Raw genomic sequence first — 21,314 nt, 5'->3', positions numbered from 1 at the left:
GCAAAAGTTTATTTTGAGCCACGTGCTGTTCCTTTGCGGTAGATAGGCTGTTGGTTTATGATAAAAGCAGTAAATGGTCGCACTGATAATCGGAAGGTTGGTCCAACAACGAGGCATTGGACCACCATAATGGTTGGTATGTTGCTTCTAGCCGCTAGTACTGCGCAAGGGCATATTGGTCCTTGGCGATTGTCCCATAAAATGGTGAGGGTCATGAAGTTGCTTACATGGAGCTGCACCTGGCAGTTGAAAAATCCATCCACTGGAGTGTGAAAATCGTGACATTGGCAAAATGGGGCAACATACCTGTTTTAAAAAACATAAATTAGTCTCACCAGCCGATCTTTATTAAAAATATTCATTTTATTTATTAGGGCGTGAAACTATTTGCTAGCGAAGATAGTGCAATGGAGTATGTTAATAATAAAATAATAATATTTTTGCATTTATATAGCGCTAAGAACCGTCAGGTATCTCAGCGCTGCTTTTTATTACCCATGGTGTGTGGTGCTCATTTATCGACCAGAGAAGGATGAAAGGCTGAGTTTGGCCATGCCGAGATTCGAACCTGCGTTAGCAAGCTGTGCACGGATGTCAAAGCGAGCACTCTACTCACTGTGCCACTTGACCAGCTACAGTGAAGTGGCACAGCAAGTAAAGCGCTTGACCGGCTACAGACGGGTTAAATTATTTCTATTAACTCACCCTGTGTCGTCTGCCTTTTTCAGAGCCCTCTAAATGACAGGGGATCAATTCGGCGGTGATAGTGCGTGGTAGAAAACAATATGTCACATTGAACGAACAAGTACAACTTGACTGAGCTTTAATGCCACGCTATTGTTATTATATTCCGGTATAAAATAATCTAAAGGGTTACTTACATTATAATTGCATTTTCCATTGTCCAAGTGTAGTGCAGTCCCAAAATACGACTCTGCGTTTGCCAACGATCTTTCTCAAAGTGATATAATATACAAAAGTGGTTTCATTTCAGGAATGTCACCTTTATCGTGTCTAACGTTTTTGCTACAATTCTTCAAAAGTAGTCTTTCAGCACAATCTCTGTATGTCAAGGTCAAAAAAAGGTAGAACCTTATACTGGGAGTCGTGGGCCTCTCCGGGCCACGAGAAAAAAATGGAAGCAGCCGACCTTCACTGTGAACGAGCATAAATGCTTACTTTGCAACATTCTGTGTAAAGCCATCTGTGAGAACTTGCTGTTTACACTACATCTTTGTATATTGTTTGCGTGCTAATAAAAAAGTTTGTTTAAGGGACGTTATGGTTCCAAGTAAAGCCGAAAACCCCCTGAAATTCACCAGTTATGGTAAGCTAAGCAACCATAACTCGCGCCACCACCGTGCACTGCTAAGAATAACACCCAGGACATCAAAGGTGACATAGCAAATGTCATTGATGACATCACTGATGACATCACATGTGCATTTACTTTTCATGAAATTTGTGTACTAGGGATTTTTATTATAATGTTGCAAAAGAGTGTCAAGGATCATTGCAATGAATATCATACCGTAATTAGTGCTTTGAACGATGCATTGATATAAATAGCATTGTATTATGGGGTTCTATGTAGTATACCGAGCTACTAATGGAGAAACATATCATTGTGTGCAGCGTACAAGATGAAAGTATAATATTTGTAATGTTAATATGTTCAATAATGAAATGATAATTGTACTGAAATGTTCGAAAATAAACAAAATGGAGGTGTTCTGAGGATGTTCTTCGTATTGTGTGACTGCATAGCTGTATGCAATGAGGGAATGGCACCGAGAGTAAAGTGGAAATGGTAGAAGGAGTGTCGAAGAGTTACGCGGTCTGCGGACACCGCGGCTGTCCGTGGACAGGGCGTGCTACATCCGGGGTTTTCCAGCAAATCCAACATGGAAAGAAGACGGTACAGATTAGCCAATCAGATGTCGACGTTGTGGATTTGTGTTGAAAGAGACTGTGTGTGGTGAAGATGGCTGAAGTAGAGAAAGTCAGGGTGTTGGTGCTTGGAGATATGTTTGTGCATGGTTTACAACAGTACGCTCCATGCAGGCATGTTGAAAAGAACTTTGATGTGAAAGGAGTGGAGGTGGTGTGGAGCACTGTGCCTGATTGCAATGTACAGGGAATTGTACAAGTTTGTGAGGATATGGCCACAATGAACAGTCCGTAGGTGGTAGTTTTGCACTATGGTGCTTTCCATTTGGGCAACGTCAGTGCCCCTACTTTGTTGGCTGATTTGGAACGCTTGGTTCAAGCCGTAATGAAGATCCTTCCAAATGCGAAAGTAATTTTTTCTGGATTACCCTACCTAGGGCAATATGGGACAATAGTTCCGTTTTTTGTCCTCAGCAAAACATGGCTAGGTGTGTCATCAACCGAGGCATGTGTGCCTTCATGCTTAGAGCTGGTATGTTCTTCTGTAATAATGAGAATATTGATGCCAGTAATACTGTTAATTTTAAAGAAGATGGCATCTCTTTATCTTTTACGGGAAATGCCTTTCTATTTTGGAATGTAAGGGTTGCTTTGGAGAAGGTTATGTGAAGATTTTAGGAGTAAAATAAGAAAAAAAACAAGAAGAAAAATACAAAATAAAGGTGTCTGTCAAGCATCTGTAAAAATTTTTTAAAAAAACGGCTCTTTTCAGAGCCAACTTCAAAGGGGAAATGGGGCACACTATTTAAATTTACATTCACCACACTCAGATTCTCGATATGTCCGCGGACATGGCGGTAGACCGTGGACATCAAAATCACTACGTGGGGGTTCAGTATGTTCTATGTTACATCTATATGAAGTCAGGGATATTATGGTTAAGTTGTGCTACTAAAAACCTATGAAATTCAGTGAAAAAACTTTGTTAAAGGGACGTTATGGTTAAGTTGCGCAACGAAAAACCTATGAAATTCAGTGAAAAAACGTTGTTAAAGGGACGTTATGGTTAAGTTGCGCTACTAAAAACCTATGAAATTCAGTGAAAAAACTTTGTTAAAGGGACGTTATGGTTCAAAGTAAAACCGAAATACCCCTGAAATTCGGAAGTTATGATAAGATAAGCAACCATAACTCGCGCCACCGTGCACTGCTAACACTAACACCCAGAACATCAAAGATGACATCACAAATGTCATTGATGACATCACTGATGACATCACATGTGCATTTACTTTTCATAAAAACTCTGTACAAGGGATTCTAATAATGCTGACCAAAAACTGTCAAGGATCATTGGGATGATTATCATGAGCTAATTAGTGCATTAAGCAATGCATAATATAAATAGCATTCTATTATGAAGTTCTATCCAGTATACTAAGCTACTCATGCAGAAACATAGGCAGTGTGTGCAGCATACATGATGAAGGTGCCATATTCATAATCTTGCCATGTTGAATAGTGAAATGATAAGTGCTTTCTTATTAGAGTTTTGCGTACTGTGAAACATGTAATAAGTAGATAATAAAACCCACTTAATACATAATTATTACAGACAAAACACAAAGAGACAACAACACATACAAATATGAGCATATACAGGGACAGTGAAGTAAACAAAAAAGCAGAAGTAGTAGCAGAAAGAGTTCATAACCTAACTGATTGTCTTTATGCAGACAAACTATTGCTCTGTTTCAAAGCTGCTACTTACCATATGTATGTGTATCACATGATGTGACTGCACCCAAAGGAAAGGAGAGTGAGTGTAATGTATACAAATATGAGCATATACAGGGAAGTTAGAGTAATAAAAATAAAACTATGAAAAAGTGCTGATAACCCTAATGATTATCTTCATGCACAGAAAGGATTGCTCTCTTTCAAGCCTATGTCTTCCGCTATGTATATGTTTGATATGATTTGACTTGACCCTATGTCTACAAACATATTACCTTTTCAATTTTTACTTCCTGACTGTTACTGAAGATAACTATGTGGCTTAGATATGTCAGTAAAGGAAAAAAAAGGGAGAGCCAGCTATGTGATGTCATCAATGATGTCATCAATGACATTTGTGATGTCATCTTTGATGTCCTGGGTGTTAGTGTTAGCAGTGCACGGTGGCGCGAGTTATGGTTGCTTATCTTATCATAACTGGCGAATTTCAGGGTTTTTTCGGTTTTACTTTGAACCATAACGTCCCTTTAACAAAGTTTTTTCACTGAATTTCATAGGTTTTTAGTAGCGCAACTTAACCATAACGTCCCTCTAACAAAGTTTTTTCACTGAATTTCATAGGCTTTTCGTAGCGCAACTTAACCATAACGTCCCTTTAATAAAGTTTTTTCACTGAATATATATATATATTACACAGCCATGGTAGTGGCTGTGTAGTTATGGTTATGTTGCAAATCCGATAGGAAGAACACTTTTTGGGTGGCTTATAACTTCGATCTCTCCGGACGAATCCTCACCAAACTTTTCAAAAACAGCATATGGCCCACTCTGATTTTTTTTCCCAAAGTTTGGTGAGGTTTGATCCAGGGGGGGCAAAGTTATAAGGGGGGTCCCGAAATATATTTTTTTCAAATAGACTGAATGGGGAAAATATTTTGCTCATGCCTACAGCCCAAACCGCTGGATGGATTTTCACTAAATTTGCGGCAGGAGCAGCGGGTTGGTCCTGAAAGCGTGCTTTTGTAAATTTGTTGAAAATCTGTCCAGTAGTTTTAAAAAAAATGACCAAAAAGTAGGGCACAAAAAGTTAGTGATATCTATGTCCGCTCCGCGGACACACTTCCCTGTTCGGTTCGCGGACAGTGTCCTGATTGGCTAATCGACTTGCGTCATGTCCGCGGACATGCAACCTGTTCACTAATTGGATGGTGAAGAGCGTGAAGTGCGTCAGATTTCTGGAAACGTCCGCCATCTTGGACTCGCGGACATCTGTCGGTGTCCACGAACATCGCAGTAAAAACATGTTAAAAAACAACATTGCACTTGTCAAACCTATCAAATAATCTCTGGGGAGGTGAGGGGTGATGAGGATGGGATGGGATATGGCTGCAAGAAGCAAAAAAAATTGTGTTTTTTGCCACGAAAGTCGGCGAACAGTTCGGATGTTCGCGAGCAGTCTCGAGTAGTTCGCGAACCCCTCAGCATTACAAGGTTAGTGAAATGAAGTTATTGGATGGCTTATAACTTTGGCGCCATTTAATGGAACTGCATGAAATTTTGCATGTATATTTCTGAGCTGATTCTAAGTGAGTATACAATGTTTGGTGAGATTCTGTCATGAGTGAGCAAAATTAGAGGGGGGGTCCCAAAATAATATAAAGGCTTATAAATGAGGTGCCATTTGACGAATCTAAACTTAATTTGGAAAACTGATAATACATTCAGATGTGAATGTTTTTCCGAAGTTTGGTGGGATTTTGGGAAGAGGGGGTAAAATTAGAGGGGAGGTCCAAAAATAATGTAAAGGCTTATAAATGAGGTACCATTTGACTAATCTACACTTCGTTTGGCAGACTGATAATAGATCAAGATATACATGCTTCTGCGATGTTTGGTGGGATTCTGTCAAGAAGGAGCAAAATTAGAAGGGGGGTCACAAAATATTTTAAAGACTTGTGGTGCCATTTGACAAATCTACAGAAAGGTTTGCAAAAAGATTATAGATCTAGATTTAGATGTTTTCTTAAAGTCTGAATGGATTTTGTCAAGTGGCGGCTAGGTTATATGACAATTGTATGTGCATACATTTGACACTTTTGAAAAAATAAAACATGGGTGGATTTCCAGGAAACTTGCGTAAGTACATTGGCAAGGACCTACAAGCATAGTTTTGCAAATGTGCCAGTGTTTTATTATTTGACAACTGTCATAATGTAGCTGTAGAAATAAGGTCATGATCCGGACAATCTGGCTACTGGCCTCATGGCCTCATACAAAACATAGGATTAAAGTAGCCATGTCCACCTGGGACTGGCTTTGTGGAAAAGTTATTCGAAATTAGGATAGATCTGAAAGGGAAGAAAAATATGCTTGTCGTAATATGGTCATAGGGTTCTCTTTTTCGCGAAGAGGGGCCCTGTATGGAACCCTCGCCTTCCCTTTCCATGGTGGCCATCTTGGAAAGGGATTTTCCTTCCTACACTGGGACGATATTATCACTTCAATACAACTATTCATAGAGACTGACATACACCGATACGCTTACAAGTGATAATGGCACACACTTCTTTAATGAGCTTGACAAGGAATTTGCAGCTCTTTTGGGAATTAAACACAAGATGTGTTCCATTTATCACCCGCAGTCCAGCAATGTTGTGGAAAAGATAATTGGTTTACTGAAGACAAAGCTATCTAAACGTTGTGCCACATTAAAACAAAATTGGGTGCACTTTCTCCCCCTGGCCCTGTTTAGTTTGAGGACCCAGCCCTGTTCATCACCAAAATTGTGACAGAGAGATGTATGCACATGCCATTAGCACCAGTGTGCAGTGCATCTGATGTTCACAGGGGAATGTCCAGTTTGGCGGATGAGCTCCATTCATATTTAAAACAGTTATCAAAGTGTATTAAATACCTTTATCAACAGATTGCTCCACGTCGAACAGAAGAAGATGAAACCAGCACTGAACCAGAGACTGCAAGCTTGCCACCATTATAAATGTTTCCTGGTGATATGGTCTGTGTTAAAAACTTTGTTCTCAGGTGGAGTGAGCCTCGATATAACGTTCCTTACTCTGTGGTGTACGCTACTCCACTTGTGGTCAAGGAATGACGGTACTGAGTGCATTTGTCTAATGTTTGGAAGGCAGCACAAACTTTTCCTCCCCAACCACCATTTTATCAGAGTGTTTTTAAACTAGCATTTTTCTTTCATGTAAAGATATTATCTTTCCTATGATGTCTCTTTTTTTAAAGTTTTTTGTGGTTTAGTGGTTAGACATTGTTTAAACATGTATTGTCAGTGATATATTGACACACTATTTTGTGTTTATGTATTTGTCTGTTTTTCCATTTTTTAAGGGTATAAATGTAACAAATGTTCCTGTTTTTTATGGAAGAATGTTTTTTTTTCTCTTATGTATGGGTTTTTCTCTGGATTATGCTTATATTTTTCTGCTGAAGTTATATGGTTAGGTCATTTAATGGGTGATGGGCATCTAATGTAGGGGGATGTGAGACAACTCCATTTGTTCATGCTACAACACCAAGTGATGAGTACATGACTACTGAAATGAGGTTTAAACATATGAAGATACATGACACACTAATATGGAAGTTATGTTTGCAGATTAAAAGAGGTATAGACAATGAAAATGAATATGATCAACACAAAAGTGTAATGTTTGATACAATGTCCGATGCGCACACCTATAATTTAGTAATGTGTGGTACAGTCATATGAACTCAGCGGGGAAACAGAGGTATAACGGGAGTTGTTATGTTTGCTGCCTCATCCTCCATGCATCTTGGGCACCCAAAATGTTAGCACCCCAAGAAATATTGCCCTTGGAAGCCCAATGTTTGGTGCACTTAGCGCTGTGTCTGTAGCGTAGACTGTTCCAGTGGCACAAGGTACAAGTTGTACTAATTGACAAGGATGTAGAGTAGTGTGCCAAATACAACAGTGCACCCTATTGTAAGCCATGGTCTATGTTACAATTGGATGGAGTATTATCTGTGTCAGATAGATGGGAGAAGGCGGTGGAGGGTTGTGCAGCAGGAGGTTGGCAGGTTTTGGAGAAGAAGTGATATGGAATGTCCACAAAAACAGTTTTACAATATGTGTTGAATACATATCAAAGCTAACATGGAAAGAAGAATGTGAAACACCAGTAAAAGTTTAACCAGCAGATGAATATCAGTTTTCTTTTTAAGGGCATGGAACTGTTCCTGTAGGGAGTACCATTAAGTGCAATGAGACAATGTTCATCCCAGATCTTGCAAAAAAGGAACTGCAGCGTTGATGGACTTGTACTGGGTAAGTGGTCAGCAAGCATGCCTCCATCTTCCTTCTTCTTGACAAGGCAGGTGCACACTAATAACATTGCACTCAGCTATCCTAGTGCTGCCTTAAGCCCATCTGTCAAAAGCATCCAATCATGAAGTGTTGCAAGTTATTTCACACTCCATCCAATACCCAAAATAGAGAGGAAGAAGAGGTCATTGAAACAGCAAAGGAGAAGGTCAAACTATCTGCCGGACGATTCGCCCAAACTACTCAAAGCGAATCCAGATAAATACACACTGTACACCAAGACAGGGCTATTCTCCACATTCCTCTTGGTTCCATGGATCAATGCTGCAGCAAACACTAAATGGTTGCATATTGTCTGGTGGAAATTGATCCAGTTGGCAAATGACACTGAGCAAGGTTTTAATGCTATTAAGAGTGAGCTGAGGGTGATCCGGTTGATGACGCTTCAAAACCGGGATGTCCTGGATCTCCTGACGCCCATTGAATGCAGCATGTGCAAAAAATGTTCTTATCTTGCTTTACTTACATACTTCCAAATGATGCTGAGAACGTGTCCCTGACGCTCATCATAGGGGCTCTGCACAAGTTAAAGACTGATATGGCAACTGAAGCAGGTGTGCAAACCGAAGATTGGTTTGACATATTGTTTCATGAGCACCACCCTGGTTTGGGGTAGTGATGAAGATATTGGTTCTGATAGTGGTGCTATTGCTGGTGTTGTTCTCTACCTATCAGATGATGTTTCGATGATGTGTTAAGACTATCTGAAACAGTGCAATGATGATAGCTACTATTGGAGACAAATGGCTCTCCCGGATACAGAGGATCGGCAGGCTCAAATAGAGGACTCAGAAAACCACAAATGTTAAGAATTTAAAGACCAATATACACCCAAGGGAAATTGATTTCACCCCTGCTGGACCCAGAGAATTATGTGGAGTACTGGGTCGATTTATCAAGGGATAGAGACTCTCTTTATCTCACATGTACTGCAGACAAATATGCCCAAGATGGGGGAAGCTTGCAACATGTATGTAAATTATGGTTGCCTAAGGATGATTATTATAGGAGAAGGGAATTAGTTGGATTAGAAAGGATTAATTTAAGGGGGGAATGAGGAGATGCACGTTCAGATCACTGCCCTTCCCACACTATTTAGATTGTGGAAAATACCTTAAATTGCAGAGAATGCCTAGAAGGCGGTATAGGGGAGGCGGGAATGTATGGGTAAAAGTAGTTGATGGCGAACACATGTATTTTAGGAACTTATGTTCGGCAATCCAAATCATTGCTTTGTGATAGTGTAATTTAGAATACATTGCATATGCAAGACATTCACAACATGAACTAGGGCTGCATTTGAGAGTAGACCTGAATCCTCGCAGGCTGTGGCAGAGCCATAGAACAAAAAGGCCTCATCTCTTGTTTTATTATCACATTTCAATTCTCAGGCATGGCAAGAACGTCACACACACCCACATATAACTGTACCAAATTAGCCCTTTGAACAATTAAGTGGGAATCTTAGAAGTCAAACGTGAGACAGGCTGCGGCCCATGTACGAAGGCTGCACTCATGGGAGATGAGGCAGAGGTCTTGAACTGCCAAAACAGGAACTGAGATTTAGGATACCAGTGCCCTCCTCCCCCGGAAGAATGGTCATCTTCTATTTGAACTACCAGATGCACAGAAATAGTGCTCATAAATCCTTCATGAATTGTATGGATTAGTAGGGCCTAATCCCACAGGAGGGATAGTTGATACAAGGAGGAGCTGAGCGCATCAAGGTCAATGAGTTGTGCCAGGGAGAGCAAAGAGTGATATCAAGATATAAGATTATGACAGGGGGGCCTAAGTGTCTGGGATGAGAAAAGACTGAACTCAAAGTTATCTGCTGAGTTCATGTTGATGACCAGATGCACATCACATGGTTAGGAGTGAAGGTAGGATGGTGCCTTTTTAAGTTTAACCAATTACCTGTGCTCTGAGGTGTAGAGCCCGCTACCCACGTGAGGAGAAGATGGCAAAGAAGACAACACCACCAATCGTCACAGGGGTTATATGTGATCAGTAGCATGTATATAGGTGGTAGCAAATGAGGGGGGGATTAATACTGTATATCGAATGCATCATGAATGATGATGTTATTGTTTATAAAGATGACTCAATTTTGATGAGGGCAGAGAGCTCTGTGGCAGTGGAGCCATAACACCACTGTCACCATTTTCCTTTTTGTATACACAATAAAGCTCTTGTTCTCCTTGGAAAAGTGTGCACTCACCTTTTTCTTAGTGTGTTGTTTTTTCTATGTCTGGTTGTTGAGGATTTACCCTACACCACTGTAAAGTTTTATCGACACTTGAATGTTGTTACTCTGGATGTTGGTGGGGCTCCTCTGCAGTTCAGTATTGCTACTGTGAGGTTTCTCCACATTTGTGATCTAATGCCTTAAGGTTTCACCACATGTGGGCTTTACTACCATGAGGTTTTGCCACATTTGACTTTTGCTGCAATTGGGATTCAGGACATTCTCATTTTGCCACTGGGAGGTTTTATAACACTTCAATTTTGCTACTGTGTGGTTTTTTTACGCTCACCTGACTCCCACGGAGGCGCTGGCCTGGTTCGCGCTGCTGTGACCTCTTCCAAGGTGATGCGCAGGGTTCGGAAGACGGACTGGACCGGGCCCCCAAATCTGGCTTGTCTGGCTCGCAGAAGTATCCTTCTGTAGGTGAAAATAGGGGATTAACTGTCTGCGGGGTAATGCAATCGGCCTCCCACTTTCCCCTCTCACCCTCCTTGAAACCCTTCTGTGATTTCTGGTAGCGTCTCACCTTAGGGTCTGGAAGGACGAGCTCTCCCTCCTGCTTCTGATGCAGGGGCGCGTTGGTATCCAGTTACTTCACTGGATTTTCGTATTGGTGAGAACCAAACTTGCTTGGCTTCCAGGTAAGTTTTTTGATAAGAGGTCCCCCTCGTGTCCATGCATTAATGTACTAATGCTAGTGTCTTTTTCCCCATAGGGGCCGGGGTACGGAATGCCGGGGAACAGGCACCGACCAGAGATGAGAGGTGAAATCCTTGTAGAAATCAGGTAAGTCTTTAATGAGCGTTTTTTGGTAATGCCTTTTCATTCGCTCATTAACGCTGATGTCTCTTTTTCCCCTTAGGGGCTGGGGTCCGGAAATGCCAGGATGCGGCGCGGACCCGAAATGAAGAGGGAATGAATCAACAGGTAAGTCTTAACATGGAGATTTAGCTTTCCTTATTCCCTTCTCTCTCTCACCTTTTGTTCTGGTCTTTTTCTCCCTAGGTGCTGGGGCGTGACTGCGAATCCGGATGATCGCTGCTGAACATGGAGGCGCCCTGTAAAGGTGAGTGGAATGCGGCACTGCAGCGATCGACGCGATGAGCTTTTAAATTAAAGTCTTCCTTTTCAGGATTGTCGGCGAGATGTCTCCGGGATGCGGATTTAGCAGGTAAGGACTTTTCCTTCTTCTGTTCGCTTCTTCTCTTCCTTTGCAGGTGATCCAGGATGCTGGCAGGCGTGGCAGAAGTCAGGATGCAGGAGCAGATACGGTGAGCGTCCAGCTGCTAGATGCAGAACAACGCGAAGCACGTGTGGCTGTTCGGGTGGGGTTTAAATAGCCTTGGAAGAGGTTCCAGGCATGTATCCTTCCTCCAATCAGGTATGTATCCTCTGCCGACCACGCCCGGATGGTAAATTAGTCCCACAGGAAAAGTAGTTCCTTTCAGGCCTCAAGGAGGCCGGGATCATGCAGCATGGTCTAATTTTGCCTTCTTTTTTGGGCACAAAGAACAAAGCCGAGGATGCCGCAGACTTTGACGGGCGAATAAAACCATTAGCTAGGTATTGATCCAAATATTGTCTCAAATGCAGATTCTCAGGTTCGGTAAGGGCATAAATCCTGCTACAAGGGGGTTGTGCACTGGGCACCAGATCGATTTGGCAATCGTACGATCTGTGAGGAGGTAACGTGGTGGCCTGTTCCTTTTTGAAGACGTCCTGAAAGTCTTGGTATTCCAGAGGTAGTTGCATGGAGGCAGAGGTTACAGATGCTAGATTAATCTTCAGGTTTTCTGGGTAGCAGGTTTGTGTACAATCCGGGAAGGTTATTCTCTTAGCTCGCCAATCAATTCGAGGATTATGTGTCTCTAACCAAGGGATTCCAAGAATAACCTGAAACTGTGGAGCCTTGATTACATCAAACACAACACCCTCCCGATGGCCGTCGGGACCAATAAGAGTCACCTCAGTAGTGGAATGTGTTACCGGTCCAGAGGCAATTTCAGTTCCATCGACTGTGGTGATGACATCTTTGCTGGTTTTAGGACGGAGAGGGGGGTTAATCCTAGAGACCAATTCACGATCCACATAGTTTCCAATAGCCCCACTATCGATGTATGCCTTTATTGCATGCAACCGCTTAGGCTGTTCTGGATATACGAGAACCATTGGCACAATGAAATGCGAGGTCTGAGAGTTAGTTTTCAAGCTCGGCAAGCAGACCCCTACACTTGTCGGGCGGAGTCGTTTCCCGAAACAGAGTCTTCACGGTTTTTATCAGCGGCTCCTACCGCCTTTCGGGGCGGTTTTGCCGGGCAATCTCGTAGAAAGTGTCCAGAATTCCCACAATAAAGACATAATTTTAACTGCCACCTCCTTTCACGTTCCTTTTGAGTTAAGGGTCCTTGAACCCCTCCAATTTGCATAGGCTCAGAGACATTAACTCCCTTGGGATTAGCATGGGTCTTGACCAACACCCGGGTCTCAAACCTGGACCGATCTGCTTTTCTGTTTTGAAGCCTGTGATCCAATTGGACCACTAAGTCTATATACTCTGTGCATTCTTGGGGCGGATTTACAACTTGGGCCAAGACATCTTTAAGTTCTCCGCGAAGGCCTCGATAAAACAACGTGATTTTTTTTATCCTCTGGCCATCCCGTTTCCACAATTAGTCTATTAAAGTTTGCAATATAGGATAGGAGGTCGTGATTGCCCTGTCGCAGGGATAGAAGTTCGTCATCCAGAGCCTGCCCCTGAGAGTGTCGAGCAAATAACCTTTCCATGCTTGCTTGAAAACTTTGAAAATCACAGAGAATCGGGTCTTCTTGAGTAACCAGTGGAACTGACCAATCGGCAGTGCAGCCGCTGAGATATGACAATACGAAGGCTACCTTGGTCTGATCATTAGGGAAGGCCCCAGGTCTGCATAGGAAGTGCAAACGACACTGATTCATGAATACGGCTAATCGTTTGGGGTCCCCAGCAAAGCGTTCGGGTGGGGCCCGCGGCATGTTTCCAGGTAGATTAATCTGCACAGGGTTACTGGAAACCACAGGAGCGGGGTTCCCTACGGAACCGGGTAGAGGAGTTTGCCCAGCTTGACCTTGCAAAAGCTGTCTGGCCAGGTCATCAGTTCTTTCCTTTGATATTATTAATTTCCTCCTGAGGGCATTAGTCTCTTGACGAGCGGCATGTACTTCGGCCCGTAATTCCCCCAGTAATTGGGTCAACTGACCAGTCTCAGAACTTTCCATAGCGCCTGGGTCGGAATTTGTAGGAAGGCTTCACGTTCTGTTACGCTCACCTGACTCCCACGGAGGCGCTGGCCTGGTTCGCGCTGCTGTGACCTCTTCTAAGGTGATGCGCAGGGTTCGGAAGACGGACTGGACCGGGCCCCCAAATCTGGCTTGTCTGGCTCGCAGAAGTATCCTTCTGTAGGCGAAAATAGGGCATTAACTGTCTGCGGGGTAATGCAATCGGCCTCCCACTTTCCCCTCTCACCCTCCTTGAAACCCTTCTGTGATTTCTGGTAGTGTCTCACCTTAGGGTCTGGAAGGACGAGCTCTCCCTCCTGCTTCTGATGCAGGGGCACGTTGGTATCCAGTTACTTCACAGGATTTTCGGATTGGGAGAACCAAACTTGCTTGGCTTCCAGGTAAGTTTTTTGATAAGAGGTCCCCCTTGTGTCCATGCATTAATGTACTAATGCTAGTGTCTTTTTCCCCATAGGGGCCGGGGTACGGAATGCCGGGGAACAGGCACCGACCCGAGATGAGAGGTGAAATCCTTGTAGAAATCAGGTAAGTCTTTAATGAGCGTTTTTTGGTAATGTCTTTTCATTCGCTCATTAACGCTGATGTTTCTTTTTCCCCATAGCGGCTGGGGTCCGGAAATGCCAGGATGCGGCGCGGACCCGAAATGAAGAGGGAATGAATCAACAGGTAAGTCTTAACATGGAGATTTAGCTTTCCTTATTCCCTTCTCTCTCTCACCTTTTGTTCTGGTCTTTTTCTCCCTAGGCGCTGGGGCGTGACTGCGAATCCGGATGATCGCTGCTGAACATGGAGGCGCCCTGTAAAGGTGAGTGGAATGTGGCGCTGCAGCGATCGACGCGGTGAGCTTTTAAATTAAAGTCTTCCTTTTCAGGATTGTCGGCGAGATGTCTCAGGGATGCGGATTTAGCAGGTAAGGACTTTTCCTTCTTTTGTTCGCTTCTTCTCTTCCTTTGCAGGTGATCCAGGATGCTGGCAGGCGTTGCAGAAGTCAGGATGCAGGAGCAGACACGGTGAGCGTCCAGCTGCTAGATGCAGAACAACGCGAAGCACGTGTGGCTGTTCGGGTGGGGTTTAAATAGCCTTGGAAGAAGTTCCAGGTATGTATCCTTCCTCCAATCAGGTATGTATCCTTCCCCGACCACGCCCGGATGGTAAATTAGTCCCACAGGTAAAGTAGTACCTTTCAGGCCTCAAGGAGGCCGGGATCCTGCACCATGGTCTGCATCAGGTAAGTGCACCCAAGCATTCCCATAATGAGCCTGGCGCCTATGGCGCCAGGACTGATGTCTTTTATGAGCCTGGCGCCATAGGCACCAGGACACTGTCCAAAGGGCCCCTATATGGGATTGCTGGGTCCTTCCTTGGGGACTGGATGTCTGCTTTCGGGGACGCGGGGATTGAACCGGCTCCCGGGGAGCGGGCATCATGACAGGTTTCACCACATTTGGATCTTGCTACTGTCGTGTTTCTCCACATTTGAATTCTGCTACTGTGGGGTTTTGCCACATGTGAGTTTTGCTCTTGTGAGTTTTCACCACACTAAAGTCTTGCTATTATGTGGTTTCACGAAATGAAAACACAAGAGGGGTTCCTACCAGACAAAAATAATCCCAAATTATTTAGATTATTTCATGCAGATTTTTTGGAGAGTATTAAATCAAATCCCATTTTTCAGGTTGACGCAGTGCACACATTATTTAAGCACACTCTTGACATTTTGATTTAATCAGAACGTTTTAATGCATTCATTTTTGTATATATCTTTCTATATATAAAGTGAACATGTGTGGGTTTGTGAGTTTGTGGCAAAGTGTACGCTCCCTATAAAATTCCATAATGTTTCACCAATGTACACCAAATTCTACACAGTCACCTGTGAGAAATGTCCATCTACAGGACATCTGGACACCCCACCCCTTTCCCTGGATTTTAACAAAATTGCTAATTTGGGTATGGGTGTGTGGGTTTGTGGTTTTGCGTATGTTCCCTATACAATTTCACACAGTTTCACCAATTTGCACCAGATTTTGCACAGTCACCATTTAGGACCTTCTGCACAGTACTTGCTACATTACATTTGGACACCCTATCCCTTTCCCCGGATTTCAGAAAAAGTCTCTGGGCTTGTGAGTTTGTGGCTTTGCATATTTTCCCTATACAATTACACTCTGTTTCACAAATCCGAACTTCATTTTGCACAGTCACCTGTTAGGACCCTCCAGACATTGCTGGCTACATGACTTTTGGATACTCCACCCCTTTCCCTGCATTTCAGCAGCAGTGAAAATGTGTGTCTGGGTGTGTGGCTTCACGTATGTTCCCTATACAATTCTACACCATCTCACCAAACTGCACTAAATTTTGCACAGTCAAATGTTGGACCCTCTGGACATTACTGGCTACATGACATTTGTACAGCCCACCCTTTTCCCTGGATTTCAGCAAAAGTCCAAATGTGTTTGCGGGTTTGTGGCTTGGTGAAACGTTGTTCCTTACACAATTCCACACTGTTTCACCAAGTTACCTGTACCTATGAGGGAATGAGAGCCTGGGCAATGCCAGGTATATCAGCTAGTTATTTCATAATAAAGATATGGTAACATTGCTATTAGCAATATCAAGCAAAATGTGATAACACAAAGGAGGGACAATCAAATGTGAACCAACACGGGACAAAAGTGACAAACAAATGAACTAAAATGCTGAGAGGATAAACCAACTTAAGTGTTCTAAAAACCACCTAACGTTGCTGTGAGATAGTTCAAGGTTTCACCACATCTCAACCTTGCTAAGGGGATTTAACCAAATGTGGGTTCTGCTACCATGGGGTTTTGCTGCATTTGAGTATTGCTGCTGTGTGGTCTCATCATATTTGGATGTTGTTCTTGTGGGATTTTGCCATTTTTAAATTATGCAACTGTGGGTTTTCAGCACATTTGCAATCTGCCGCTGTGAGGTTTTACCACATATGAACTTCTTCTTGTAAAGTTTTGCAGAATTTGACTTTGCTATCTTTCCGGTTGGAACTCCCATGCAGCACAGGAGACTTCTGGATCTGAAGTCCCAGGCCGATTCAGATCAGCCACCTTCCACATTGATTACAAGGTCAGTTCATAGAGAATGTTGACACTTTCAGTGCTTCGGCATGGAAGAGCAAGACATGGAGTACTGTGTGACTACTGGAGTATCAATGGTGTGATATTTTCCCAGGGGGTACTCTTAGGATTCTCGACACTGTATGGCCAGGTTCTTCCCACGTGGATCTTCCTTTCTCAATCAACACATTCAGACAGTTCGACTTATGAAGTGGAAGGGTTCCTCCTCCATTGTGTTTCTTGGATGGCATTGTGGGTGAGTATCGCTTGCACCGTGGTCCCTCTGTTGTGGGTTAACTGGTGAGGTCCAGGTCTGGATCTGGCTGTTAGTCTTAAAGTCTACTTAGTACATCTTCGTTAATATTCTGTTGTATCTCTCTGTGAACAGGAGTTGGATACTCCTCTTGAGATCTTTTGGTTAAGCTCTTTGTCAAATAGGTTCCATGAATTCTGTTTCATCTGTGTCCGTCCCTAATCACATTCTCTTTCAGAATTGGCTGAAAAGAATGTCAGATCATGCATTCTAAGTATGACTATATCATTGGCATGACTATGAATCATGGATGTTGTTTTGTGATTGCATGTAAAGTGTGACAAGATTAGTACTTTCAGAAATATTCTAATGTTCTTTGGGGTTCTCCTTATGTTTGCTGGCAATAGAACATTAATTACCTCTTGCGTGTCTATCAATTACCAATTCCTGTATAGCATTCACTTGCATTCATATGATGTACAGTTGAATGTCATTGTGTCCTCTGTAGCTCGTTTGCTAGCTCTATGTTGTGTCTGAAGGATTCTTTCAGTTTCCTGTTCATCTGTTTTTTTGTTGCAACAGTGTCAAGTATTCTCATGGACCACCAACAAGATATATTTATACCTGAGACTGAGTATTCCTCATTCACATACTTCCGGCCTTCAGAGATGGACTACTACTCTGGAGTTTCCTGACACTGTGGCTTTTTTTTGTTTCACTACCAATATATCTATGGGTATGTGCATGGGGTAGGGATGTGTCCTGAGCAGAGGTTCAGGGTACATCGATGCCAGACCTTTGCAATATGGCAACATATCCATATCCATTGATTCTACCACCTGTTTATTACCAATGGGAGAAGTTTGTTCCGGCCAGCAGTCTTCAGGCCAGATGACTTAGCACATTCTGAGTCATCAGGTTAAAGGAGAAATCTATTACCATAGTAATGAATGAAGTTTGGTGAGTGGGAACTTCACGCTACTTTAGTCAATACCACAAGGAGCATTACTTCCTCATATTGTTCAGTATAAAACTTCTGTCAAGAATAAAGCACACAGCAATTATAGAAAACATGAATCTATATACAAATTATTTAGACATGTATTTCTAAAGTGCTCACAAAAGCAAAGATTGAAAACGCCATCTGGATGTGTTCTTTCACTAAAACATAGCTTTCAGTATTCAACTCAGCTTGAGAAGCACTTATTTGGAAAAGGTATATACTATTAAGCATTTCTAAAATAAAACATTTGTATTTTTAATGTCTGTGTACCCAGTCTTGGTCCATAGCAACGTCTTCATTTTAGTACTGGATGTCTGATGTTGGAACACTGTTTTAGGAACATAGTTGAATGGCGCAGCATGTTATTCCCTCTGCTGACTTGGAGATTACTGTGTCTGGAAACATGAAATGTTTACACTCAGCGCTAGAGGGTGAGTAGAGGTTGCTGAATGAATTGCATCATGTTTTTAGTTTGGGCTATTAGGTAGTTCTGCAAGTGCTACCTTTAAGCCGAAACTATTGTCATTAAAATAGGAGCTTTAACATTAAAGCTTCAAAAATGGGCTTTGAATGAGGGTCTGTAATGCTTTTCCAATGGAGATGACATTTGAGGAGGGATAAGCAGTTAGATCATTGAATCCCTCCCGTTCCCTCTCTCTAGCCATGTTAATCCCTATGACTGATCCCACCCATCCCTGCCCATCTCGGAATCTGAAATCAAAAAGAAGATATCGAGGCTGAGTACCCCAAAAGGAAATACACCAAATGCGGGTTACAAAGAAAGATACAAAGATCTTTATTCTATACTGAACAGTTGCAAAGGACAAAGCAACAGATAGTTATCGGCCCTCAGTACAACACAGCGAACTCCAGCCCTGTTCGGTGTGCTCAGTGAGTGGGGCTGTTCATTAGAATAGTCACACCTTTTATACAGTTTGAAACATGATGTCCAGCCCACCTACAAGTTAATACATCACGGATCTAGGGTTCATGCCGAGTTCATGCATCTATACATTTAGAGTTTACCATTAATACATTTACTAACAAGTTACAATGTCTTTGGATTTCTCGTTGAGCCTTCTCATACATTTCTATACAATGCAGTCAAACAAGTGTTCACATTTCAGTATTTGAATATATTATGTTTAACATGTGCTTGCGGATTAGCTTCATTGGCTCAGCTAATCCTCTATGCACAGGTCAACGAAGGACAAGGTCTCAATTCATGACCCCAACATGTGGCCTGCAAGCAAGTTACATATTAGTTTGTACTCAGAGGTCAAGACGGCCATCTTACATTCGGAATTACTCGGTCCACCATTTTGGACCACAGGGTGACTTTAGAGGGAGAATCTAAAATGGAGGATGATTCTTAAAATGGCGGTTTACTCAGTTCTAAGGTCAAGACCTTGCAACGCGGATTTCTTCGCAAGCGGCTTGGCTTAGGCCAATATACATATATTCATACAGTATAGGAGGCACAATATGATTTCCCGTTTGTCAGGAACCCTTTGAGCTCTTCTATAGAGGCAGCCATCTTGGATGACTGTCTCTAAGGAAGCTCTCTAGAAACAAGACAAAACTAGTGGCCATATTTGAATAGGAAAGATTCCATGCATCTTTACAATACAATGATACATTGAATCATGTGAGTATAATCATTTTTAAAATAGCTAAAGTAATTTACAGTACTTTCAACAACAGTAATTATTTTTGTCCTTTCTACATTTCATTTCCTTGTTTTTTTTAATATAGCTGGGCTGTTGCTCGTCCTTTTTAAATGAGTTTTAATATGTATCAATGTTTTACAACACAAAATCGGAAATGTTGTGATACATGTAGTGCTCTAATGATTGCTTCTGTTAGCTGAGAAGGGTCCTGCAGATGCTTGCCCCACATGGTCCAGCAATCTGACTGTTGTGTTTTGCTTCATACATGAATTGTGTGGCTGACCCCACCTCTATTTTGTCCTTCGATGCATTCCCTTTGTGTTGTTTTCCTTCCCTGCCATTGGTAAACCGACTGTAAAATGTTCAAATAAGAAACTTACAATAAGACATGAAACCCACAGTGTTCTGTCAGAGAGGATCTCAGGGTGTTTAGCCCTGAGATTCTCCCTGACGTGAGCACTGTCTGATGTGTGTTTGCAGGATTTTGCTTGCATTCAGGATTTCTACACATGAACAATGTCCTTTATGTGTTTACAGGATTTTGCTTGCACTTTGGATTTCTAGCTCCATGCTGCCATCAATGTGGCGCATGCCGGCAGCGGGGATCTAGACACGTAGAGGACAGTGCTAATGGATTTTGAGCACTGTCGCCTGTGTGTTCATGGGATTTTGTGCCAAATCACATTGTAAACTGAAATTACAAATATATAAATACTTAAGTGAACCAAAAATAGTATGGCAATCACTTTGCTTTACCTATTTGGAATGGAAGAATACAAGTATATGAATGCAAAACATGTTAACCTAAAATAAATCTTCTGTGTGTTATGCAGATTTTCAGTCAAGTCATAAAGACACACAAAAACAAAACTGTGTGGCAATGCTATCTGTTAGTAACTATTATGGGCCTGATTTGACAAATTGTTTTTCAATGGGAAAATCAATGTCAATGCTTCCAGAATAAATTAACTGCTTGTAGAAGTGTCTTTTTACTGCTTGGGAACTGTCATTTAAACATTTCACCTGCTTGGAAATGGTAAGCAAGCATGATTGTTGGATTAGATTAATTTTGACCTTGCTGGATGGCTCCCCTTTTCTCAGCAAGCGAGTCTGTTGGCTAGGGAGGCTTTTTTCACCTCTTCTGAAGCATAAAAACCACACAACAGAGATGCAAGGCGTGGCTGGTGAGTATTGCAGGTAGGGCAGGGCAGTCTCCGTGACACGTTTGCAAGTGAGACTTGATTTTGTATATCATTGATTAGCCACCTCCTTGATTGAAACATAATAGAGCTTACATTTTCATCTCCCCCTCGACACCCGGTGAGCAAGGTGTGTCCCCACTCCCCAGGCAACTCTGAGAACCTGACAAAGACATGAGGTTGAACTCTTGTCGTGTCTTCACCTGAAGACACAGGGCACTTGAACTCTCCTCCAATACCCTCCACGAGACAGTTGAACAAAATGCCAGTAAGTGTGCACGCTCAGCTCCCGGAAAGTATTTTTTGGTCAACCGAAGGTGGTTACTTGGCCATTCTCTGTTGAAGCTAGGCTTTATGCCAGTTACATGCACTGACAAACTGCAGTGAGACTTGCACATCTCCCAATCCCCCACCCCAATCTTATTGACTTGCTTGTGCAGCAGTGATGTCGAGTGTAGCGCTTTCCTGGAAGGGACACTCTTAAAGCAAGTGGTACATGGATCTTGTTTTCTCCGTGGCAGGAGAACTTTCAACATATCAGTGTTTATTTTGTTCCAGTCAGCAGGCA

Source organism: Ambystoma mexicanum, chromosome 6p (genome assembly GCF_040938575.1).
Source record: "Ambystoma mexicanum isolate Mex_15411 chromosome 6p, UKY_AmexF1_1, whole genome shotgun sequence".
NCBI lineage: Eukaryota > Metazoa > Chordata > Amphibia > Caudata > Ambystomatidae > Ambystoma > Ambystoma mexicanum.
This window is presented reverse-complemented; position numbering follows the sequence as displayed.